Raw genomic sequence first — 23,835 nt, forward strand, 5'->3', positions numbered from 1 at the left:
TGTCTCTAGTTTAGCAGCGTGTCCAGAAAGTATGAATGTGGCTGAACTGTTTCTGAGAGAGAATGAGGGACAGTGGCCTTCTCAGGTTCTCACTCAGATGCTGGGCAGTGGTCACCGTGTCCACTCAAGGTTTGCCACCGCCTAGGCTGGCCTGAAATAGACCTAATGGAGTGTTCCTCTGTGGCAAATGCACTTGTCTTTTTAAACTTAAACAAAGAGCTGCCTTTGCTCCTTCATGGATTTCCTCCATCATCTCCAGGGACAAATGGCCTGCATTCTCAGAGGCCCAGGACTTCCTGTGCATTGGTGCTAGCATGTAGGAATTGCCAGCATTTGAAACTTTTAATTTAAACCCAGACCCATCCCTCTGCATACAATTGTATTGTGTCTAGGAGTTTGCAGTTGAAATGGCTTCTGCATACTGATGTAACAAGAATAGAAACAGTGGGAAGGATAAAATGTGTATCCCAGAGGCACTATTCAGAACCTTCTGAGCTACGTTCCCTGATGCTCAGTTTTTATTAACGGTTAAATTAAGGGTTAGATAAATTGAGTTAAGCCCCATCACAGAGCAACACAGTCACTGGCGATCGCAGAGTATCGGTATCTCAGATATTGGGTGATAACACAGATAAAGTTCTTAAGGGGCAGGCGGGTAACCTGAGCAGTTCCTCCATCTCCCAGCCATGATTAATTAAACTCCTTGGTAGTGAGGTCATGGGAGTGCCCCTGCCTCACTCCCAACCAAAGCAAATCTATTTTCAAAGAGTACCTGCCTTTACATTTATTTGCAAGAAACGTCTATTATTTCACTTTACTTTTACTCAAAATAATGAGTAAATTTGAAGCCATTCCTAATGGGGAGCTGGACGCTATAAATGTTTTACAGTGCTGGCCAGTGCACGCTAGGTTTGGAATGTCACGTGCCACATCCAGAAACATTTTCTCATTCTTGTGTTGCATTAAACAGCCACAGCCTGACCCAGACTAACAGTGGGCTGTGTGAAAGGGCAGGTGTTCTGTTTTTTATCCTTTGTTCGTTGTTATTTTTCTGGCTGATAAATGGTACTATAAGCCTTAAATAGCTACTCTGCATCCCTATGGGGATATTGTGTGCATTTTTACGAATCCATCTGGGTTTACTTATATTGTGATTCTACCTCTTTATATTAAAAATTTATGTTTTTCTGTTAGACATTTCAAGTATGCGCATCAGTACTTAAGCGTCTTTGCTTCTTGTGGTCAATGCACAAGGACTGTGTGTCATCACAGAATGCAACTGTGGGGTGTGCTGGTGAGCAAAGCACAATCTACATGAGATTTTAGGACCCTAGCATTACTCTAGCTTCCAGTGGTCTAGCTTCCAGTTTTCTAGAGAACCCATTTGACTTTAAGTCTTCCAGGGGTAATAGAAGCCTTTAGAAATCATATGAATAACTCGTTCCCTTTTAAAAGCAACAGGATCATTTTCATGTGTTATCTTTCGCTTCATTTGCAGAGTTTCACATTTTATATTCAAGTAAAGAGAAAAGTGAGCATTAAAGAGCAAAGATAAAAGCCTTAGAGCTTGGCTGTAGTAGGTGATGACAGTACAGGCATTACTAGATAGGAAATAAGCTTTGGACTGATCTTAATATAGCAGAGAGTTTGTTTACAGTGCATGATATTGTATAATAAATTAAAACTAGAGATGGTTTGCCCCTGCAAGCTTTGGGGCACACTTTTATTTCCTAGGTTTGATAACATGGTTCTCTTAACTTTCAGCTGGTGAAAATATGGGAGCACGATGAGAAATTCTGATTTATCTCTCTGTTTTTGTTGCTACCTTCTTACTTCTCTCACTCTGGTGCTCCTGTCCTTTGCTATTTTTCATAGCCTGACATACAACTGTAATGGTTCTATTAGCTGCCGCGTATGTGCTGAGCTTGCTTTTTGAAGCGAGCATGTCGTCACTGGTACTTTTTTGCAGTTCCTTATTAGTACATGCCCTTTACTGACTCTGCAGGAGCCATCACCTAGAATTAAACATTTTCTGCTAGACCTGTCCTTACTCTGTGCAAAATGATTATAGTCCATTATGCCACCTTCGTGCTGACAACCAGATACTGCTGAGATTACAATAAAATCCTTGCACATTTAAATAGGATGCTTCCTGGGTGTACGGGGCGGGGGGGAACTTTGATAACAAGATCCATTTGATGAAATGCCTTTCAGAGAACACAGTGTGTGTGATAGAGGCTCCTTGGAATCACATTATGGAAGCTCTCGGTTCTTATTAGATTGATAACATCAGGAGCTAGAATCGTAGTGTTTAGCATAGTTGAAAATCTAACATCCTCCAATGATCCCAGAACAGGATAGGGTAACTCAGAGCAAGTCTAAGAATGCTGCCTCTGCAGAATGGAAAACACCCAACCCAAAGTGAAATTTTCTGATTTCTCTAATTTTAGGGTTACCATTTACATCTGTCTCCAAAAGTGCTTTTTGTTTGTTTGTTTGTTTGTTTTGGTTTTACTCAGCAGAAGCAGTTTCCTTTTATTCTTCAGCAAATTGGAGTAAGGAGCCCTGAATCTCAAGAGGCCAGTAAGTTAGGAGGATTTTAGAGAAATATCAGTCATTGCAAAGGCAGAACCCCTCCTGACAGTTGTCTGTCTTAAAGTGTAAAATTAAAAAAAGGTTTCTTTTTTTTTTCCTTCCCTTATATACCTGCCTCTTCCTCCAGCAGCTGGAAAATATTTCTCACTTAGCTCTCCTTCATGATAGCTTTAGAAGACTTCATTATCTTTTCTTCAATCTCTTAGCCACCAGCTCTGGCTTGTGTGTGCTGTCCTTCCATTTCAAAAGAGGGGACAAATTGACACTCTTTGCTCTGAAATCCAGTTAGACATTCTCCTGGGAACCTTCAGACATGCATTGTGGGATTTTTCCAAGAGGACAGTGAAGGCAATTTAAAGACATGTGTTTTCCTTAAAAAAAATGAATTAATAAAAATGTTGAATGCCTTCTGCACATAGATGTTGTACCTTGATTTTTCTATTCAAAGATGAAGCTTCCCCAAAATACCCCAACTACTTAATGGAGACGGGTGCCAAAAGTTACTGAAAGACAAAGGAATGAGATATTGCTTTGCCCTCGAGCAGGGGTCTGTTCTAAAGAAGAGAGGGTGTTTGACCATGACCATAAGTTAAATTTTTTAGGCAGAGAAGGAGGAAACAACACAAACACAGATTAGGAGCATGAAAGTGGTTGTGAACTGTGAATATTCTGTTGTGACTGAGGAATTAGAAGCATAGGGCAGAATATTACTGTACAGGAAAATATTCTGGGGTGACAGGTAGCAGGGAACTATCTGCATACCATGAAAAGGTGTTTTGAATTTATCCTGTAAGAAATGGGAAGTCATCAAAGTTTATAAAGAGTAATTATTTGAGATTTGTGTTAGAGGAAGGTAACTCTGGCAGCAGATAAGTGGGGAGGACCAGACTCAGTGGCTGAGACTGCAGTAGGGCTAGGGGACATGATGAGCAAGCTAGTAAATCAAGTGGCAGCAGTAAAGGAGGGACAGGGGAGATGCACAAAGGCAAGTGTAAAGATGAACAGATAGGGCTTGATAGAAAGACTTGGATAGTTGTGTTCATGAGGGTGGGGACATAAAGATTATTCTGTGGTTCCTATCTTGGACAGTGGAGTAGATGGTGGTGTCAATAGCTGAAATGAGCAGTACCACAAAGGACACCAGGTCATATCACCAGTGTGCTACTTTTACCCTTTACCGCTTCAGTCTTGTTGCGTCTTGGTTTATGGACAAGACATATTTGTTATGTGACTCATTTTTTTCAATATGGACCCTCAGAATCTGTGACATGAACCAAAAGATTATCAGTGATAACATGTTTTGGTGTAACGTAGTACCATTTCTAATGTGCACTTTGCAGAATGTTTTTGTATAACTAAATTTTCTTTTTTACTTTTTTTTTTTTTTTTTACATTTCAGTTATAAGTTCTCCTCCCTTAGTGGGCTGCCCATGAACCTTTAGGAATCCTGAGATAGATCAATGCCACATTAAAATTTAAGGAACAACTTCATCAAAACCACATGCCTCATTTCCTGAGGATTGTCAACAAGCCAGGGAAAAGAAAACATGTCAGCTCTGTGTCGTTATTGGTGCCCCTTGCTTAACTGCTGCTTTGTTATTATGGTGGTCCTAAGAGGATGCTTCTTTGGAAAAGCGCAAAGAATAGATGCAGCCATGGCAAGGCAAGAGTGGAAACTTCATTAGGGTGTTTTGAGAAAGAGCAAACAGTGGTTTAAGTGCTTAAGTCCTTGGATCGTTTTGAACATATTGAAAGATATTAATATGCTTTTGCATGGCTATTTTTTCCCTTTTTAAAAAATTCTAAAATGGCAGGTCAGACTAGGCCAAACATTGACTGGCTTTTTCGATTAATGTTTAATAAGATGGAGTGGCTGCCAGTACCTTAAAAGAGTCAGGAACAGGACTTGGATAAATGGAGAATTTTCTTGCAGATTTGGCTCCTGGTTTGTATCTGGCTAGAGAAGCTATTTTTTTCCTTCCCTCTTCTATCATTTTTTCTTTCCACCCTCTCTTTCCCCCTTCTCTCTTCCTTCTTTCCTCCCTTCCCTTCAAGCATCAGCGCTGCATCGTTCTCATTATTCGTGCCCCAAAGAAGGCTTCTCTTTTAGCAGCCCATTCTTTAAAACCTAATGGCAACTCAAGTTCTTCTCCATTTGATAACCTCATTAAAGCCGGGGCAGCACTGTAATTTATTTTTTATTTATTTCAAGGACCCGCAATGAGTTTAGAATCATAAATATTCAATATGGATTTTGCAGGAGGGAAGCACGACTGACAGAAAGTCAGTGTGTTGTGTCCTGTGGTTAGGATTCTCCGGGACAAGAATAATATACATAAATAAAAGAATGCACTGAACATTGAGACAAACTTGGAACAGCGCCTCATCAGAGTAAACATAGGCTTTTAAAAAATGCATCACAGAAATACAGTTTGTCAATAATCCATCATTAGTGCAACTGAGCCTCTAGCATATCTGGTATATTAAAAGCCATTCTGGAGCTTCTTCCCAGCATGCTCCACTTCAGGCAATATTGACCTGTAGCATCACGCTTAGAAATAAAAACCAAGAAGTCTCTTCTTTTTGGACCTGTACCCAGAAAAGGGTACATCCTACCTCAAAAACATCTGGAGATTTCTAAACCACCAAACTTTGCAGATCATGACACATGGAAGAGGCTTCTGAGAATTTTTAGAGATACTGTTATTTGGCTATTGATTATTCTCAGGAAATCTTAATTCTCAATGTAACTTTCCAGTGCCACGCTAGATTTTACTCTTATGTCCCACCTCTAATTGTCAATTCGTATATAAACAATGGAAATACATTTCTACTTTAGGATTAGAAAGATAAAATGCAAAAAAAAAATCCATGTATCCAACCCAAATAAAGTCATAGCTAACCTTCATTTATCCGTTTATTGGTTTTTAATTTGTACCTTACTTCCTTGAAGGCAGTCTTAAGGAGCAATTTATATACTCACTATATGGTGCTTACTTTGTGCCCACTATTATTTTGTTTTATGTAGGTCTCCCCACCATTTATTACGTAGGTGCTGGAATTCTTATTTGAAAGCTAAGATGTTAACTAACTTTTTCCAGAATCCACAGGTAGTACCACCACCCACATTTGTAGAATTGGGGCACAGACCCCTATCTGTAAAGACTGAAGTACTCATTTTTTCAAGAAGTACAAAATTATGCATTCAGGACATCAGAGCATTTTTTTAAAGAATGGTTTGGGGCATGGTAAGTACAGAAAGACTGGTCATTGAATGTGTATCTGGGTATCATTGACTCAGAAATAAAAAATGAAAAGATAGTTAAAGTGGATGGGTATTTGTATCTTGAAGCATAAAATATTTAGTGCATATCTATTAAATTTTTAAAGTTAAAGTGTTATCACTTACATTATGCTCACAGGGCCATCAATCTATACAGGCATCCATGCATCTCATGCACATCCGCTGTGTGCAGGTCAGTGCAGAAGTGCCCTGGAGGAGACTGTGTGGCAGAATTTGGTTTATAGTCTAAAGAAACCTACCATCTAGAGTGTGTATAGATATAAATTCTGGAATGTTCTTGGAGGATCAAATTGTTGAAGAAACAATGCATGCACATTTTTGGTAGTGGCAGAGCCCCATTGTTAAGAATGGTTAAGAATGTAGGCTCGGGAGTCAAACAGCTGGGGTTTAAAGTCCAGCTCCATAACTTATTCGCTCATAATCTCTAGGAGTTCTTCAGTCTACCTCTACTTCCTTTGCTCCGTATGTCAAATGAGAATAACAAATACGGTCTATTTCATATGACTGTTTGACAAAACACTTCCGTAGCACATTCAATGTGCTGAAAGGACCTCAGCACTTTCCAAATAGTAAATCATTGAATTCTCAGAAGAACTAGGTAGGTACCATTATTGTTAGTATTGAGAGAAGAAGAGGAGTTGATGTGTATACAATATTGAGAGCAATGGCTGGCACAAAGTAAGTACATCCTCAGTAAATGCAGCTTGATAAATATTATCCTTAGCAAAGAAGCAGGAAAATAGTTGGAAGCAGGGACATACCATGTGAGTAATCTATAGAGACAAGAGAAAATACATAATACATGCTTGCTGAAGCCACAATCATAAATTTGATTCCGGTGACAAACAAAAGAGGAACTCTCCAGTGGAATATGGCACAGTGAGCATCTTAATTTCCATTGTCAGCGTATGAGATATGCCCAGCTATTCACATTTTAGTGACTTAAAAGTAGTGCCAATTATCTCAGTGATAGTCTTCTCTTTGATTGAGTAGGCAGTCTACATTGTGAGGATACATATATTCATCATGGGGTCTTTTTACAGTGATATGGAAAAAATGTCATGAAGAAATGTGGTTCATAAATAAACATGCTTGTTTTTTTTTGAATTGACTCTTGTGGAGGAAAGAAAAAATGCTGGTGCCCAGGGCTCCAAGAACATGGCTCATTGGTTAGAGCAACTCTCTTTTAAAGTGGGTGTTTACTTTTCTCTACTCTCAGTATACACGTTCACTATCATATGTGTGTAAATCTGTGGCTGCCCGGATGTTTTCTGGTTTGTCATTCTCTGGACTCTGTGAACAGTGTAGCTTTCTCTTGACCCTGAATTGTTGTTGTTGTTGTTTTAAGCCATACATTTCTTTTTTCTTCTTTTTGCCTTTTGTTCTTTTTTTAGGGCCGCACCTGCAGCATATGGAGGTTCCCAGGCTAGGGGTCCAATAGGAGCTGTAGCTGCCGGCCTACACCACAGCCACAGCAACACCAAGCTGCATCTGCGACCTCCACGACAACTCACAGCAACGCCGGATCCCCAACCCACCGAGCAAGGCCAGGAATCAAACCTGCAACATCATGGTTCCTAGTCAGATTCGTTTTCACTGTGCCATGACAGGAATTCCAGCCATAAATATTAATAGCAACATTTAATCAATACATTTTTTACTCATTCATAATAGTCAGTTGACTATGTTTTATAGAAGCTTGTAATGGTCTCTAAGCTTTGTGAGCACTTTCTGAATGTTGCTGTTGTGGCATGTTTTTCTTTGAGTAAATTAACTTGGACATGAAGGTTGATCCTTGAGTTTAATCCAGATTGTAGCTTGTGTGCAGATGTCCATATGGCTGCACTTTGTTTTGTTACTTTATCTTTTTGAGCTGGAGTAGTCCATCCAGCTGCCATTCTGTTCTGTGTTTAGTTCCAGACGGGAAGGAGATTTTGAGGAACTGATATTGGGGTTTGTGTGTGATGAAGCAGGGGAGGGCTTTACACAGGGAAGCACATTATAGGCAGGAAGAATGAATGGTTCTTGTTGTATAATCCAACACTTCATTCCATAAGCATTCGTTAAATATCCAAGGTAAATTAAATACCTACAATTACATACATATGGAAAAGTGTGCCTTTATTTTCCTAGTTCCCAAAAGGTAAAATCCATATGTATCCATTTGAGAAGGCAAATGGTATGGATTAGTAGGGAGAAAGCTGAGAGGCAGTTTAAGAAATTGCCCAAACTGGGAGTGTAAAATCTCTGTTAATAAATCAGATTTTGCACTTCAGAAGCAAAGTGGTTGATGGATAGGGTATCGATATATCAGTATTTAAAAGTAGCAGTCTGAATGCACAGATACAGCTCTATTTCATGAAGCAATTGTCAGCAGTAACTAATTGATGCCCATAAAGTACTTTCGCAAATGCCAACTGTTAAAAAATATGCTCAGAACTCTCCTAACAGCAATAAAGGGAAATTCTTCTACCACCAGGTGTCTAGATTGAAACCTTACCACATGTCATTATTTTAAGAATATTATAATAAGAATATTAAATATAATATAAGAATATTAAAATGTTACTCATCTTGGCTTTCAATAAATTGGGGGGCGGTTATAGAACCAAATAATTTGCATGACACAGTTTTCAGAAATATGGCTTCTAAAATGTAGGAACCATTTATCATATTGCACACAGTTTGCTCTAAAAGAGAAGGGAATGGAAACATGGTCTTGATATATTGTTATGTGGACCACTTTATGGCCTGCATTCTTTATGACACGACAGTTGCTCCATTGACACCAAGGTATTAGTTGAATGGCAGAGCAAATAGGCTTGTAAATCATAGTTTCATGTCTAGCCAATTGAAATCTACCCTGGTTTTGTGGAGTGCTAATTTTTTTAACTTATTTATTCTGCTGCTTTTCATTTTTCTCTTTGTCAGTCTCTATTTTATAGCAATCTTTTCTTCAATAGACTTTCATCTTGAGACATTTTAAAATGCACCACATGTCAAATCCAATTCAATGAAGATACCTAAATGCATATTATTTAAATTAAATATGAATGCTTTGAAAAGTGTATACTTATGTCATAATTGCTTAAAACTGCATTTCCACATTATGTATGTTGTAGATTTAAATCTTGTCAATGTATGCAAGAAGCAAAGTTAGGTTTTAAAAAAAACCCAGAAAATAAATTATTCACATCACATACGTCTATACATCTGATAGTGTAATTAGCAATCAAAAGTACTACATATGGTGATGTAATAGAGACATTATAATTTTGTACATCCTGCTGTTGATGGATTTAGGTACCACATATTGCACATTTTTTATTTCATTATTTTGGACTAAAAAAAGATAAAAATAAAATAACATGTTTTCTTTATTTTAGTCCCTTTTTTTAATCATCCTTCACGCTTCTTTTAGTTTCCTTCCGTGTCTGGCTCTCGTTTCCCCAGTTTAGATAGGACTTGTTTTTCTTCATTTATCTTTACTCTTTCCTGCTCTGTAGTGCTAACACTAATAATAACAATAGAAATCTTGGACCTAAATCTAGGGGATTTCAGAGGTCATTGAGGTTACTTCTCTGCTTTTCGTTAGCTTTTTAGCCATTCCAGAATGAGGATTATTTACATTCTTCTCAATACCACCACAAATTTCTTACATTTCTGAAGTTGTCCTTGATCTTATTTTTCTAAAAGTTTTATGCACCCTCACATTGATTGCTCTAGCTTAAATATCACTTAATTCTTATTTCCCCATAAGGCCTCCAAGTTTTCACTACTTTCTTCTACTTCAACTCATTTCACTCCCTTTTTTTTTTTCTTTTTTCCTCTTTACTAGCCTGTTGGATGTATCTCTATTAGATATAGCAAAAGTCTGGTCATTTTTAAGTTGAGTGAGAACATTCATCAAAATGATTTTCTGAAAGTATGTTTACTCAGACATCGCATTTAGCCATTTCCCACAAGTGGTCTTACTTTAGTGCTTATGCTTTTCTACATTCTCCTGTGCTTTTTTAGCTCCCTTGTGCATTCATCCTATTATCTGTGATGTTTCATCTTCTTCTCCAAGACAAAATTTTATCCCACATAATCTTCATCCATTTATGCCTGGGCAATTAATAAGACAGTGACAGTCATAACTGGCATTATTATATTTGGATGAGATATGTTCCTGCTCTGTGCCATCATCTTGAGAACTACTCTAGAAAAGACAAAAGGTATGGACTTGGTTAACTCACAGAACTGGGTTCAAATCTTGATTCTGGTATTGAGTAGGAATGGAACAAAAATCTCATTGTAAAATGAGTATAAAAGCTATCTATGGATTAATGTAACTTTTCACCTGAATGAAACATTTGTGAAGTTCTTGACACCAATTCCTGGCACAATGATAGGGTCATAGATATAACTATGCCCAATAGATTAAAAATTTTTTTGCTCCATCATTTAAATATTTGACTATTCTTAATTGATTGATTAAAACAAACAAAACAAAAACAAGCAAAAAAGGCAGAAAGGCCTCTACTCATTGTTCATAACCTCCTTTCCCGCATCAGGTGTCATAAAACCAGGAAGAGATGCACAGGAGTCAAACTTAGTCAGTTTACCCAACAAATGGTAAAGTGATGGCAGGCCTGTTTTCCTTCCTAGCTGTGGGAATGAAGTCGCATGTGTAAAATGGACATGAACCACCTAGTCACAGGGTTATTACTGATGCGGTTACAGCCATCAATAAAACTCCCTTGTCATGCTCTGCTAGGCAAGTGTTCTTTCTGCTAATAAGTTCTGTCCCTAAAATTAAAGTTGTATAGATGGTTCATATTTCAGATGTCTTGTAATTTTCATGAATTTGTATTTCTAATATACGCCCCTTCATTAAGATCTAGCCACATATGAATCAGTTCTTCAGTGATTTGCCATTTTAATCAACCCCCAAAGTGACACTTCAAAAAAGCACTGTAACTCACACATGACTAAATGGGAGTTGTTAAATTTCTTTTGAAAAAAACGCAACTTTATTCACACTTAGAAGTGAGCTCAACATCACGAGTTTAGGCAGAATTGTAAGCTTTTCTTTACTGTGGGTGAATGAAACTGGGTTTCAGCTAGAAAAGATACAACCTATAATAACAAAAATAGATCCTGTGACACCGCTATTGAAGAATTTTGTCTCACTTATTCATCACATGCAGCAGAAATGCTGTCTAACTTTTAGGCTCCTGAAGAGTTTTTTTTTTTCTTCCTTTCTTTCATACTATTGGATGAAATTAGATGCTTACAAATATCTTGTAAGCATTGACCAATTCTTGGTTAATGTGATGTTATATTAACTGATAGCAGTGGATCCTGTGTTTCTTCCACTGATCAGTGTTTAAAATGGAATTAGAATCTCTAATGATTCATAGTCACAAGGCTGGATTTCTTTCTCTTTTTTTAGGTTTTATTTTTTTTCAATTATAATTGATTTACATTGTTCTGTCAACTTCTGCTGTATAGCAAAGTGATTCAGCCATATGTGTGTGTGTGTGTGTATACTTTTTCTCACATTATCCTCTATCATGTTCCATCACAGGTGACTAGATATCATTCCCTGTGCTGTACAGCAGGATCTCATTGCTTATCCATTCCAAATGCAATAGTTTGCATCTACTAACCCCAAACTCCCAGTCCATCCCATTACCTCCCCCTTCCTGGATTTCTGAATTAAACCTTACTATCCGTCTCTAATGAATATCACTAATATATTGCTTATCTCATAACATTGTTGTTAGAGTAAATAAAATATAAATTTACCCCAGTGCATGAATGTGTGTGTGTGTGTGCATGCCTGAAGAAATTTCTAGCTATTCATTCATTAATTTAAACCAAGAAAAATGAAGAAACATTGATGGGTCTGCCATATGCCATGCATTGTCATGTCATGGATATGGAGATATAAATAAGGACATAGTCCCTGTCTTTCAGGTTGTCCATGTCTAGTGAATAAGACAGATAAGTATACTAACTATCAGCTAATGTGATCAACAGTAATAGGGGAGTAGATTCAGTGCAGTAGAACAGTGTGGAGGGTCAAAATTCTCGGTCTGAGTCAAAGAAGGCAGGTTCTTTTTATTTTCTACTGAAACATCTCTGCAGCAGAAGGTGGAAACTTGTTTGGCATCCAGTGTCGAGTGAGATTCTTCCTTGACTTCAAGCAAGAACAGCCTGCATTTGTGAGAGTATTTACTGGATCTTAAGGACAACAACGTTCAATGCTTGAAAGTATATCTGGAGTGAGTGTGTGTGTGTGTGTGTGTGTGTGTGTGTGTGTGTGTGCTTGTGTGTGCATTCACACACATCTATATATAGATGGTATATTACTCTCCTGCTGCTTCAGTAACAAGTATGCAAATTGAGTGTCTTATAGCATGCCAAATTTATTATCTTACAATTCTGGAGATCAGAAATCTAGAAATGAGTCTCAGTGGGCTAAAGCAAGGTGCCAATAGGGTTGCATTCCATTTTGGAGGCTCTAGGGGAAGAACTGTTTTTGCCTTTTCCAGCTATTAGAGCCCGGCTGAATTTCTTGGCCCATAGCCCCTTCTTCCATCTTCAAAGTCAGCAATGACCAGTAGAGGAATTCTCACATCACATCATCTTAGCACCAACTTCGGCTTCCTTTATCCACATTCAAGGGACAGTGTGACCATGCTGGCCCACTTGGATCATCCTCAATAGTCTATCTTATTGTCAACTGATTGGCAATCATAATTCTACCTGCAACCCCCCACTGCCAGCTGACATGACATATTTGTGGATTCCAGGCATGAGGATGTGAACATCTTTGGTGGGGGTGGAAACAACACTTTATTTTGATACCGTAGACGTGTGTAACTTTCCAGTTAAAAATTGGTATTAGGGACAAATGTAGTAATAATAATAATAATAAGAAGAAAGCCATATTTGAAAGTCTCCTTCCATCTGCAGAGTAGAGAGAAGACTAGAACTTGAATCTCTTATAAAGAAACTTCCCTGTTACGTATACTGTGTGCCATATTGAGACCAAAACTATGCAGGTAAACAAATGGAAATTACCATAGAAATGCCATATAAAAAAAGATGGAACTCACAGTCTGCATATTTTGTGTGAAGGAGACATGGAAGAATATCATCTCTGTGAAATAGATAAGAACTGGTGCATTTTGATGATAGGACCCCAGATCCGGGGCAGATGAAAAGAACATTGTTACAAACTTGAGAGCTCATTCAAAATTGAGATCTATCCAGTATCTAAAAAAAGTTTAACATTTTCCTTTATGATAATTTGTTCTGTGTCAAGTGACATTGTAAACTCTTTAATAATAATTAATTAATACTACATTACACCACTTACTAAGTGTCAAGCACTCTTCAAACTGCTTTATGTAAGTTAATCATTTATTCATCTGTGGGGCTGTCTTCTGGGGCATCAGTGTGTATGGTTACAAATGCCCCATTCTGAGAACCCCACCCTTGGTTTAATGCTTTGCTGTCACTCTCTTGAAATTCTTGATCTTTTTTTTTTTTTTTTTTTGATGGGAGACCCTTTATTTGTATTTGATACTAGGCCCTGTAAACTATGTAGTTGGTTGTATTTATAACACCAAAGCTATACAATAGATAAAATTATTACCAGAGTTCCCATCATGGCACAGGGGAAATGAATCCAACTAGGAACAATGAAGTTGCAGATTCCATCCCTGGCCTCGCTCAGTGGGTTACAGATCCAGCATTGCCATGAGCTGTGTGTAGGTCGCAAACATGGCTCAGATCTGGTGTTGCTGTGGCTCTGGCATTGGCTGGCAGCTACAGATCTGACTGGACCCCGTATGCCGTGGGTGTGGCCTTAAAAAGACAAAAAAGAAAATTTTACTAACATTTTGTAAAAGAGAAACTGAGATAGAGAAGGGTTAACTTGCCAAGGTCACACTGATGGTCTGAAGGAGAGCTGGGATTTGAACCTGAGGAGAATGAGTTCTGAACCACACCCATCTCCTGCTTCTTTGAAGGTGGAGGTAATGTCTTCTTCCCAACCATGACCTACTGTCTGCAATATAGTTAACTTTTACTAAGTGCTTGTTGAACTAAATTATATTCAATGATGTTCAGTGAAAATATTCATTTCATTTTTCAACTAATAGAGATGAAAGTAAAAAAAAAAAAATTTGAGTCTTTTCCAAGACATTTGTTCAAACAGACTCAAATTGGCTTTTTTCCTTTCACATAATCACATGTCTAAGGATATTCCTTTTTCAAAGTCCATTGCTTATTATTTATTAGTTAGATTTATATAGCAAAATATTCTAGAGATATATGATAAAATACACAAAGCAATATTTTACCGCTGTCCTAATTTATTCTTAAAAACTTAAATTTGAGAAACAATGGTTTTATATAGATCCATTAAGAAAATTACTCTAAGAAGTATAATTGCATGTATATTTAATAGAGTGAGAAATAGGAAAACCATGCAGAATAATAAATAAACCATTAGGGTTTGTTTTGATTGTTAGGCTTCAAATCAATTTAATATGCATTTTGGGGGGGGTTGCTATGTGCTAATTCTAGGCTGTGCGAGGGAAATTTTAGTACTAATTATATTAGCAGTAGTAATAAAAAGTCATCCCCAGGGAGTGTTAGGGGACCATTGACTGAAACTGCCCACCTTGGCCAGACATGGTAGTAGCCACTTGCCTTAGCTGACTCACAACAGGATGCCCTGATAAGGAATATGGTGCTGCCCTGAAGACTAAGCAGGAGGATTTGGGAGAGGCCAATAGGAGGAAGTAGACAACCAACATCCTGGAATCTTTGGCGCTGGACTCCATCTTGGCTGAGAGGCGCATACGCCACCAAGAAGGACCCTGGGCCAGACCGAGTAAGGGCCGAGAAAGATGATTGGCCAGAAAACAACCCGGAAAAGAACCTTATTCCCATAAAACTGGAGGCTGCGAGCCACTTGGCAGAGCAGTTCTCCCGGGTTCCCTCACCCTGCTGCTCTCCACCCAGGCGCCTCTTCCCAATAAAGTCTTTTGCTTTGGCAGCACGTGTGTCTCCTTGGACAGTTCATTTCCAAGTGTAGACAAGAGCCCGTTCTTGGGCCCTGGAGAAGGTCCCCCTTCCTGCAAGAGGAGCACAGAGTGCCATGGGCTGAGAGACCAATCATATGGAGGTCTAATAAGAAAGATTCTATGGCAGGAGCTGGAAGAAATGGCATAGTAAGATCCTGAGGCCAGAGCTTTGACATTTTAATGTTTGTTCTACCAACTGATAACATGTGTAACTTTGGGCAGCTCATAGCCCAAATACATTTAGTATCTCTACTTCACCCTCTGTAGAGTGGTACTGTCTTTTCTGCCTATTTCACTAGGTGATGTAAGTGCTAAATCGATCCATGACTGTGAATGTACCTCAAATTGTTTTTTTAAAGGGAGGAGGAAGGTATTACACTAAAATGTTTTTCTTACACTAAGCAAAGTTCCAAAGAACTAGGCAACAAATCACAAAGTATGAAAAAAGAAGCCTTATTTCACGTTAAGTACAGCTATTATGTTCATCCTAATTTTACCACCTCATATAATCCATATTCAGTTGACTCAGATAGTTATGGGACCAAAACAAAAAGACTATAGATGTTAGCAGTGCTAATTTACTCTAATCCTTAATTCACAGTCTTATGCTTATAATTTGTATTTGGGTGACTCAGTTAATAGAGACTCAGTTTGGCTTAAAGTGCGTCTTATGTAATCAATCATTTAATCACTTTATCGGGCATTTATTATTTATGAGGTATTGCAAGTAATGTAAAGATGAATAAAGTAAACAAGATGTAGTCTGTGCCTTACTGGGGAGAAGGGTTTACTAGTGCTAACAGGGATAAAATGCATGCATGCAGGGCTGGATGTATTGAGTGCTATAGAATGGCTGTGAAGATTCACAGGAGGAAATGAACATGTGAAATAGAAAACTATATTACTAACAATACGGATTTATATACGTGTGTGTGAGAGAGAGAGAGAGAAAAAACTGTTTGAAACCAAGCAGTGTGTAGGAAGTATAAGGGAAGGTAGTATCATTTGATTGAAAATCTTATTCTGTAAGGAATAACCAAAGCTGCCCAGGAAATTGTATGTGTTGGCGAATTTTTTCATAGTAATCTTTACCATAGCTTATGAAAAGTTAAATTTCTTTCCTGTAAGTTTTTTTGTGAGGAGTAATATTTTTGAAATCAGGATCAGTAGATCCAGGAATAAAATAATATTATGATAAAACCTGTAGCCTGGAGGTTATGATAATGGGGGGAAAAATGTGTGGCTCTAGCTGGTTCAGATCAAGTCAAGATGGTATTACAGTATCTGCAGATTTCAAACACCTTAGGTTAAAAATCCCCTGAAGAATACACCCATTTAAATTATGGTGACCTTGAATGCTTGTCAAAATCACTCACTGTTTAACTTCACTGGCTGAGCTGAGTGCCTTAGAGTTAGTTCATTATAGCTGACTCACTTAAAGCCAAACTGGCTAGCACAGTAGGGCATGCTCAGCCCTTCCTTGAGACACAAATAAAACATTTAACAATGAGAAGCTAGCTTTTAGGTGTCAGGATTTTCAAAAATAAAGTAGCAGGTGACAGACACACTAAGTCTAGAATGGTTTGAACATAAGAACCCCTCCTTTTTTTTTTTTTGGTTGGATCAGCAATTGTATGGTTAAGTAGTATAACAAAGATTTCCAAAACAAATATGCCCTAAAGCACTGGATTAAACCTGAGAAGAAATTATTAAGATTACTCAGCACCAAAGGCTTTGTTCCTGCTGGCCACCTGCAGCGTGTAGTAATGCCCTTAACATTCTATCAAGGGCCCTGCCTGGACTATCTGACTTGACATTGGACACCACTAAGAGGAGACAGGCATGCAGAGAGAGAGTGATTAATGTAAGCCCTTCTGCAAGCAGCCAGAGGCTTACGGAATTCTTTCCTGCAGCATTCCTGAGATAATTGCCCACCATTTTATCTAGGAAAGTGTTAAGTCATTAAAAAAATATGGCAAACTGTGACGTGTAAGAGGGTGGTGTTACACAAGGAAGGAAATAAAAAAACAGAATGGAAAATGGAGGCTGAGCAAGAATATATGTGAGTCTGTATGTAGTGTCTTTGAGGGAGGGTGGGATTCATTTTACCGGTATACATCGGTTTTTCACCCTGTTAAACTCAAAGATTTTATATAATTTCTCCTTTACAGTCTACAAACTTACATGAAGTCCCCCGAAAAGGTACTGTTTTATAAGTTGAATTTAATATGCTCACCAACTGAAAATTTATTTTCTCCAATTTCTATAAATTAATTCCCACTCTTGCTAATGTCCCTATACATGAAACTGAAGTACATACCTTAAAAATAATTGATTAGAAATATGTATAGCATTACTGTGTTTGAATCCATTCCTGTCGTATATGAGATCAATTCTGTTCCAATTTGGCATCCACAATCCACGAGAGCATCTTAGGTTCCAAAATATTGTAGCCAAATATCCTCTCTTTGTCATGCTGGGGCTGGGGGCTAGGGGAGATAACGCAGGGCTTCAGTTGTGTTCAGAATGCCTGGGTGCTCCATATGGCCTATTTTTCATTGGCAAGTTAGTCCTTAAAATCTTAGGGGATTCTGCTACATATGCATAAGTATTATAAATTAATGCTCTAATGTGCTTTGAGGCCCTTGCTGAATGCATGACAGGCAGAATGAAAAGAAAATGAAAAACAAATTAAAAAAAAAAAAAAAAAAAAAAACTATAGGCATGTGGTTCTCCCCAGGCACAGGAATTAGGAGTTTGGAGAGACTCAAGGACTTGATCCTTCCTTTTCTGGAATTAACTCTTGGGAGATATACGGAAATTAGGCAATTTTTTCTCTTTTTTCTTTTTTGTCTTTTTGCTATTTCTTTGGGCCGCTCCCGCGGCACATGGAGGTTCCCAGGCTAGGGGTCCAATTGGAGCTGTAGCTGCCGGCCTACGCCAGAGCCACAGCAACTCGGGATCTGAGCCGCGTCTGCAACCTACACCACAGCTCACGGCAACACTGGGTCCTTAACCCACTGAACAAGGGCAGGGACCGAACCCGCAACCTCATGGTTCCCAGTCGGATTCGTTAACCACTGCGCCACGACGGGAACTCCAAATTAGGCAATTTTTTGATACATTAGCTCTCAGAAGTGAATGTAATCATTCTAGTCAAACTCCTTATATCATCTTAAATTATCACCACTTCTTAATTATATTTTAAAGTTTTTTTTTTTTGAAGTTTTAAATAAAAACAGAAAATGCATTAGCTATGTGGAAGTGATCTATCAGAAAGCTCATTTGGGAAAAAAGCCTTTATTTAATAAGTGAATCCCTGGCTTTGGTAAAACAGCCCAAGAATGCTCTTTTTCTCCCCTCTTTCCTTTTTTCCTTTTTGCCTCCCTGTTTCCTTCTTTATTTCTTTTAATGAAACTTTAGATTCCTTCCATATGCTACTTGGAACTGTAAAGCACTGTAGATCTATTTTCTGCTGAACAGTGACTTACAGGAAAAAATTCTACCAAGGACCACCAAATAAACAAAGTCTGGAGGTCAGGATTTTACTCTCAAACCAGGGACCAACCCACTTCACCATTCAAACATTCAGAAATCCAATAGTAATTATGAACTGTGGGAACAAAGCATCACTTCCTTCTTTCCTTTCTTCCATCACTCCATCTTTCCATCCTGCCTTTCTTTTGCACATCTGTCTTCAGGTAATACACTGATAGACATAAACTGAATAGAATCAAGTAGCAATGGAACACTAGTGCTAAAAGGCCACCTTGAATTTACAATAATGTGTCAACAATTAATTTTTTATACATACTAAGTATATATGTAGTTATTGCTATATATTATATAATATATAATAGCTATATAACCAATTGTTAAATATTTTAATCTTAATTATTATTATTTATTAGTGGAGATCAGCTTGTTTAAAGGAAAGAAGAGGGAACTTTTGGTCAAGTTGACCTAAGTCCAGGTCCCCACACTACTCAGGCCTCATTTCTTCTTTGGTAAAATGATGTGAACTATTCATAGTTCATTTGGCTATTGTGTAAACTGAAAGGCACAAAATATGCTCAGTACCTAAAGAGTGCCTGGTTCATGGAAATGCTTAATAAACGGCAGTTATGGAAATGCTTAATAAATAGCAGTTAATATTATTATTTCATGTTATGCAAGCTGAGTAATAATTACTAGTCTTCTTGGACCATCCTTGCAGAGAGGTGGTCAGAGTAATTTTTATTTTCTGCCATAGAAATTGCAATAAGGGAAATGTAACACTTTTCAAGGTCACCCAATAAGTCACTCTCTGTCATTAGGACTTAAGGGTTTTCAGCTTCCTTGTCTGATTTCAGTCCATTAGGCCACAAAGTCATCAAAACAAACCAGAAAAGAGCACCATCAAAAAGCAAAAGTAATAAAATCAAAGGATCCTGGAGCAGTATTGTACTAAAAGCCATCTGCTATCTTAGTCCACATTCTCAACCCTCTTGAAATGTTATTTGTAAAGCTTTAAAAGGCTTGACTGGAAACCTTCATGTCTTTTTAAAGATACAGTATATCTACTGCTGACTCATGCATGCTGAATTAAGAATTGTAATATAGATTTTTGAATATACATCAGAGAAATGCCAATACTTTTTACATTGTCAAAGCCCTTAGGCTTTTGCTGTTGAGAAAGAAGCTTTATGATTAGCTGAGCAAATGATTACTGCTGCAGAAGTAATGGTGAGAAGAGTTTGTGTGTGTGTGTGTGTGTATTTGTGTATAGAAGTGTGTTCAGAAGAGTAGAGGTAGTTGAACAAAAGTGTTTTCAACATTTAAATGATAATAAATGCTGGTATGCATATTATTTCATGCTTTTTAATATATTCAATGTTCTTACGAGCCTGCTAGAATTTCTGTGCCATAATCAGGTGAAAGAGAAAAAAAAAAAAGACACGTAACTGCTGCCTTAGCATTTCCACTTGACTTTGGTACCTTGTCTCCCTGCCTTGCTCTGTCAGATGCTCTTATTCTTCCCACTCCTTTTCTCATTTGGGCTTGGCAGGCACACTTTCGCTCAGTGCCAGTGTGGTAACCTTATACTCGCTTACTTAAGTGGCTGATCTCATCTCTTCCTTTATGTGGTTTGTGGGATTTTTTTCCCCCTCTTTGGCTTATTACTTCCTTCTACCACCTTGTAGAGTTGCCTTTTTCATTGTACTTGTGTTATTGTGTTATCTTTTACAAATAAAACGATAAATATTTTTTAAAGTCTTTTTTTTTTTAAACCTAAAGTCTTTTTAATGCCAGTTGTGGGGGCAGATATTTTTATGTGAACCATAATGAGAAAGAAAAATGGATTTCTCCCAGCTTTATATAAAGCCCCAATGAAGTAGAGGGCAAATTCTCAAGTTACAGGATTCTTCTTGTCCTATTTCTGAGGAGCAGAGCATAAAGTTTTTTTTTTTTTTTTTTTTTTTTTTGCAGATATTTTAAGAGATGGCAAAACAGGGACTCAAACCAAAGTCATCACAAAAGGCTCCCAGTGTAGACCCAGCCATCTGCATATAGTTCACAGAACTCTTCTGTTTATTTATGAGTCGTGGAATGTGTAAAGCCAACTTCTAGCTGTAAAAGGACATACAGTTGCTCTCGTATAATTTCTTTGGCCTCTTTTTTTTTTTCAGCAAAATCAAGAGTTTTTTATATACAGGGAAACACTGCTATGCATAAGGGCCCAGTTTTTAGGAATTCATATTCCTTTGCTAAAACACTTAAAATGACAACTTAAAAATATGAGTATAGGATTTAAATAACCACAGCTGATCTTGACATATATACACTGAAGTACTGTACCTGCTAAGAATACTTTAGAAGAGCTCTAATGTGCTTTGAAAAAGAAGCAGAATTAAATTGAAGATAGAAACATTAATTTTCTGGTATAACTTGGTTCTTTTCAAGATAACAATCTTCGATTAAGATAGGCACAAAAGAAGATAATGAAAGAAGTTATATGTTTTACCTTAAGACTTAACAATCTTCTTGATAGTAAGATTTTTCCAGAGGTCTTTATAGGGAAAAATGATTTCAAATTTCATCATGATACAATGAGTTCAAGGAGCTAAATTGTTTATACATTAAAAAATTACATGTCTCTGCCATTCTTGCTCTGCAGCTCTAGGCTCTATCTTTCTAGTTAAAAAGAACATTATGTTTTGCAGGCCAGCAACTTCCTTGATATGATGTTTTAGCTTAATCTAAACATTACCCTCTAGACATTCTAAGAAAGTTGCTTTTCTGACATGATGTGATTTTATGATCTTGTTGAAACATTTTCAGCCTTAAACATTACACACAAATAGATGGAAATAAGTGATAGCTTGAATGTCTGACCTCTACATGTGAGTTTGGAGTTACCCCCCCAAATACGTGAAAATGTAAAATGATACCTATTCTCAGAAATAGAAAAATATAAACAAATGCCAAACAAGGCCAGGCCAGAGTTCTGTAACTCCAAATTCTCTTTGTTTCCTTATAATTTCCAGTGGATCTTGGTAACATTTAGGGATGAATAGTGTATATACAAAGGAGAGGTTACCACTCACAAAAAAACGATGGAGTGAGTTTAATATTCTCTAGAATATTCTCTATACATTTAAGACCTTAATCACTAGGGGAGGTGTCAACAGGTAAACATATTTTCTTCAAGAATGCAAAATCTGGGAACAGAGTTTCTTAAATTTGGAGGGAGAAAGACAAAGACCATTGGTCATATGAGTTGGCTGTGAGGATGAGGGGTGAGCTTGGTGTGAAAAACAAATGTTATTAATAAACACTGAGCTTTGGAGTTCCCATCATGGCTCAGTGGTTAACAAACCCGGCTAATATCCATGAGGATTCGGGTTCGATCCCAGGCCTCGCTCAGTGGGTTAAGGATCCAGTGTTGCCTTGTGCTGTGGTGTAGGTCACAGATGTGGCTCAGATCCCACACTGCTGTGGCTGTGGTGTAGGCTGGCAGCCATTGCTCCTATTTGACCCCTAGCCTGGGAACCTCCATAGCCCCTAAAAAGTCAAAACAAGAAAACCAAAAAAAAAAAAAACACTGATTTTTTTTTTTTTTTTTTGGTCTCTGCTTTTAGCAGTAATCTCATCTACCTTATAATATGTTAGGAGGAACTATAAACCCACTGGAAATAATTCCTTTATCACTTGTAATACTGTATATGGTGCTCTATATACTAGGTTGGAACCCCAGAAATGACTTGCCCCTGAGCAGTGCAGACATTTTTTGAATATATAAAACACCTACTTACAGCATATAAAGATCCATGCCAATAGATGCCCAATTGTCCTTTCCTCTAAGGATCCTATCCCTTTTTATTCATTCTAATAATACCCTTTTCTTCTCTTTTGAAACACTTTTCACATTTGCAATTTGTAATTTCTTTGTGGGATCTGTTTTCTGTCCCAGAGTTTAGGTCTTATAATGGAGGAGACCATGAATATATATATTCAACATCATATCCACAGGACACACAGGCATCCCAATAAATACCTTCTTGAATGGGTAGATGTATGGATGAATGGATGAATGAGTGACAGTTATATACAGTGTGACATGGTACACTTTGTAGGGAATGTGAGGTTGAAGGGGAACAGGTGGGGAAGGCAGATTTTGAAAACCTGGAATACCAAAGATAGTAGATTATGTTTGGTAGGAGGTGAAGGACTTTTAGCAGCAATGTGACACAGTCAGGCAGATGCTTTAGCAGACCACCGTGAAGGTTATATGGAGGCATAATCACAAGAGAGAGGGCAACATGGAGAGTATTGGAAGTATGTCTTAGTAGTTACCAAGTACTCTTTTATTTGTTTTCATAGGATTTACTTCTCCCTGATGTTTGCTTATTTATACATTTATTATCTATCGAACTCTGCTTACCCTTCCTTGAGAGAAGAGATAGTGTCTGTCTCATTCAATGATGTAGCCCCAGCAGTTAAAACTCCTGGCATTAGTTAAGCCTTAACTAATGTTTATTGAGTAATAATGAATAGTTTTTTTAAGCACTTCCAACATATTTAGGGAGCCATTTATAAATGTCTGCTGAGCTATACAGTATATCTTATTTCTACCTATCCATTTCCATCTTCCATTCTGAGGGGATTGGAAAATTTAAATACAAAAGACACAATTCTTCTAGTTGGGGATGTAGCAATTATTTCCAAAGACTCACAATTTCTGAGTTCTGACTTCACTTTTTTCAGCTTGTGTTTATTAGACATGAGGTAAACAAACAAACAAAAACCCACTCAAGCTAATTTTAACGCATAATCTAAGGAATGAACTTGCTTCTTCTGCAGCCCCTTAGATTTTATTCTCTAGAGATTTGTGGTACATTTGGGCTGAGATTGCATTTACCTTTTCATCAAGATTAGAATAGCCTCTTCTTATCAGCACAAGAATCTATTTAAATAAGTTTAAGACTGCACTTTCTCTTAGTGGCAAAAAATACACTTCTCTGCACCCAGGCATTTAAAATTCTTTCAAAATCTCATGCAGAAATTCACAGTGATGATTTTCTTGTAGGTCTCTGTTACAAAAGAAATCATAGTATCAAGAAGCAAATGAAATGACCTTGACAACTAAATTCTATTTTCTATTAAAATATGGCTCTCTTGTATTCAAATGTCCAGGAGTTTTCTCAGCCGGAAAGTTGGGGAAATCATTTTATTTACGTGTGTGGCTCATTTTGAGTCTACATTGTGGATGATTCCCAAACACTGGATTCTTATATGTAACATGTGGACATGTTTATTAGCTCCTACTAAATAAACACAGACCAATTAAGCATGAACAATATGATC

At 37.6% G+C, this 23,835-nt stretch overlaps 1 protein-coding gene across 1 annotated transcript in view; it reads left to right on the top strand.

Moving 5' to 3' along the window:
• The window catches only part of PCDH7 (protocadherin 7), a 412,730-nt gene that overhangs the window by 98,227 nt on the left and 290,668 nt on the right, over positions 1 to 23,835 (top strand).

Source organism: Sus scrofa, chromosome 8, assembly GCF_000003025.6.
Source record: "Sus scrofa isolate TJ Tabasco breed Duroc chromosome 8, Sscrofa11.1, whole genome shotgun sequence".
Taxonomy (NCBI): domain Eukaryota; kingdom Metazoa; phylum Chordata; class Mammalia; order Artiodactyla; family Suidae; genus Sus; species Sus scrofa.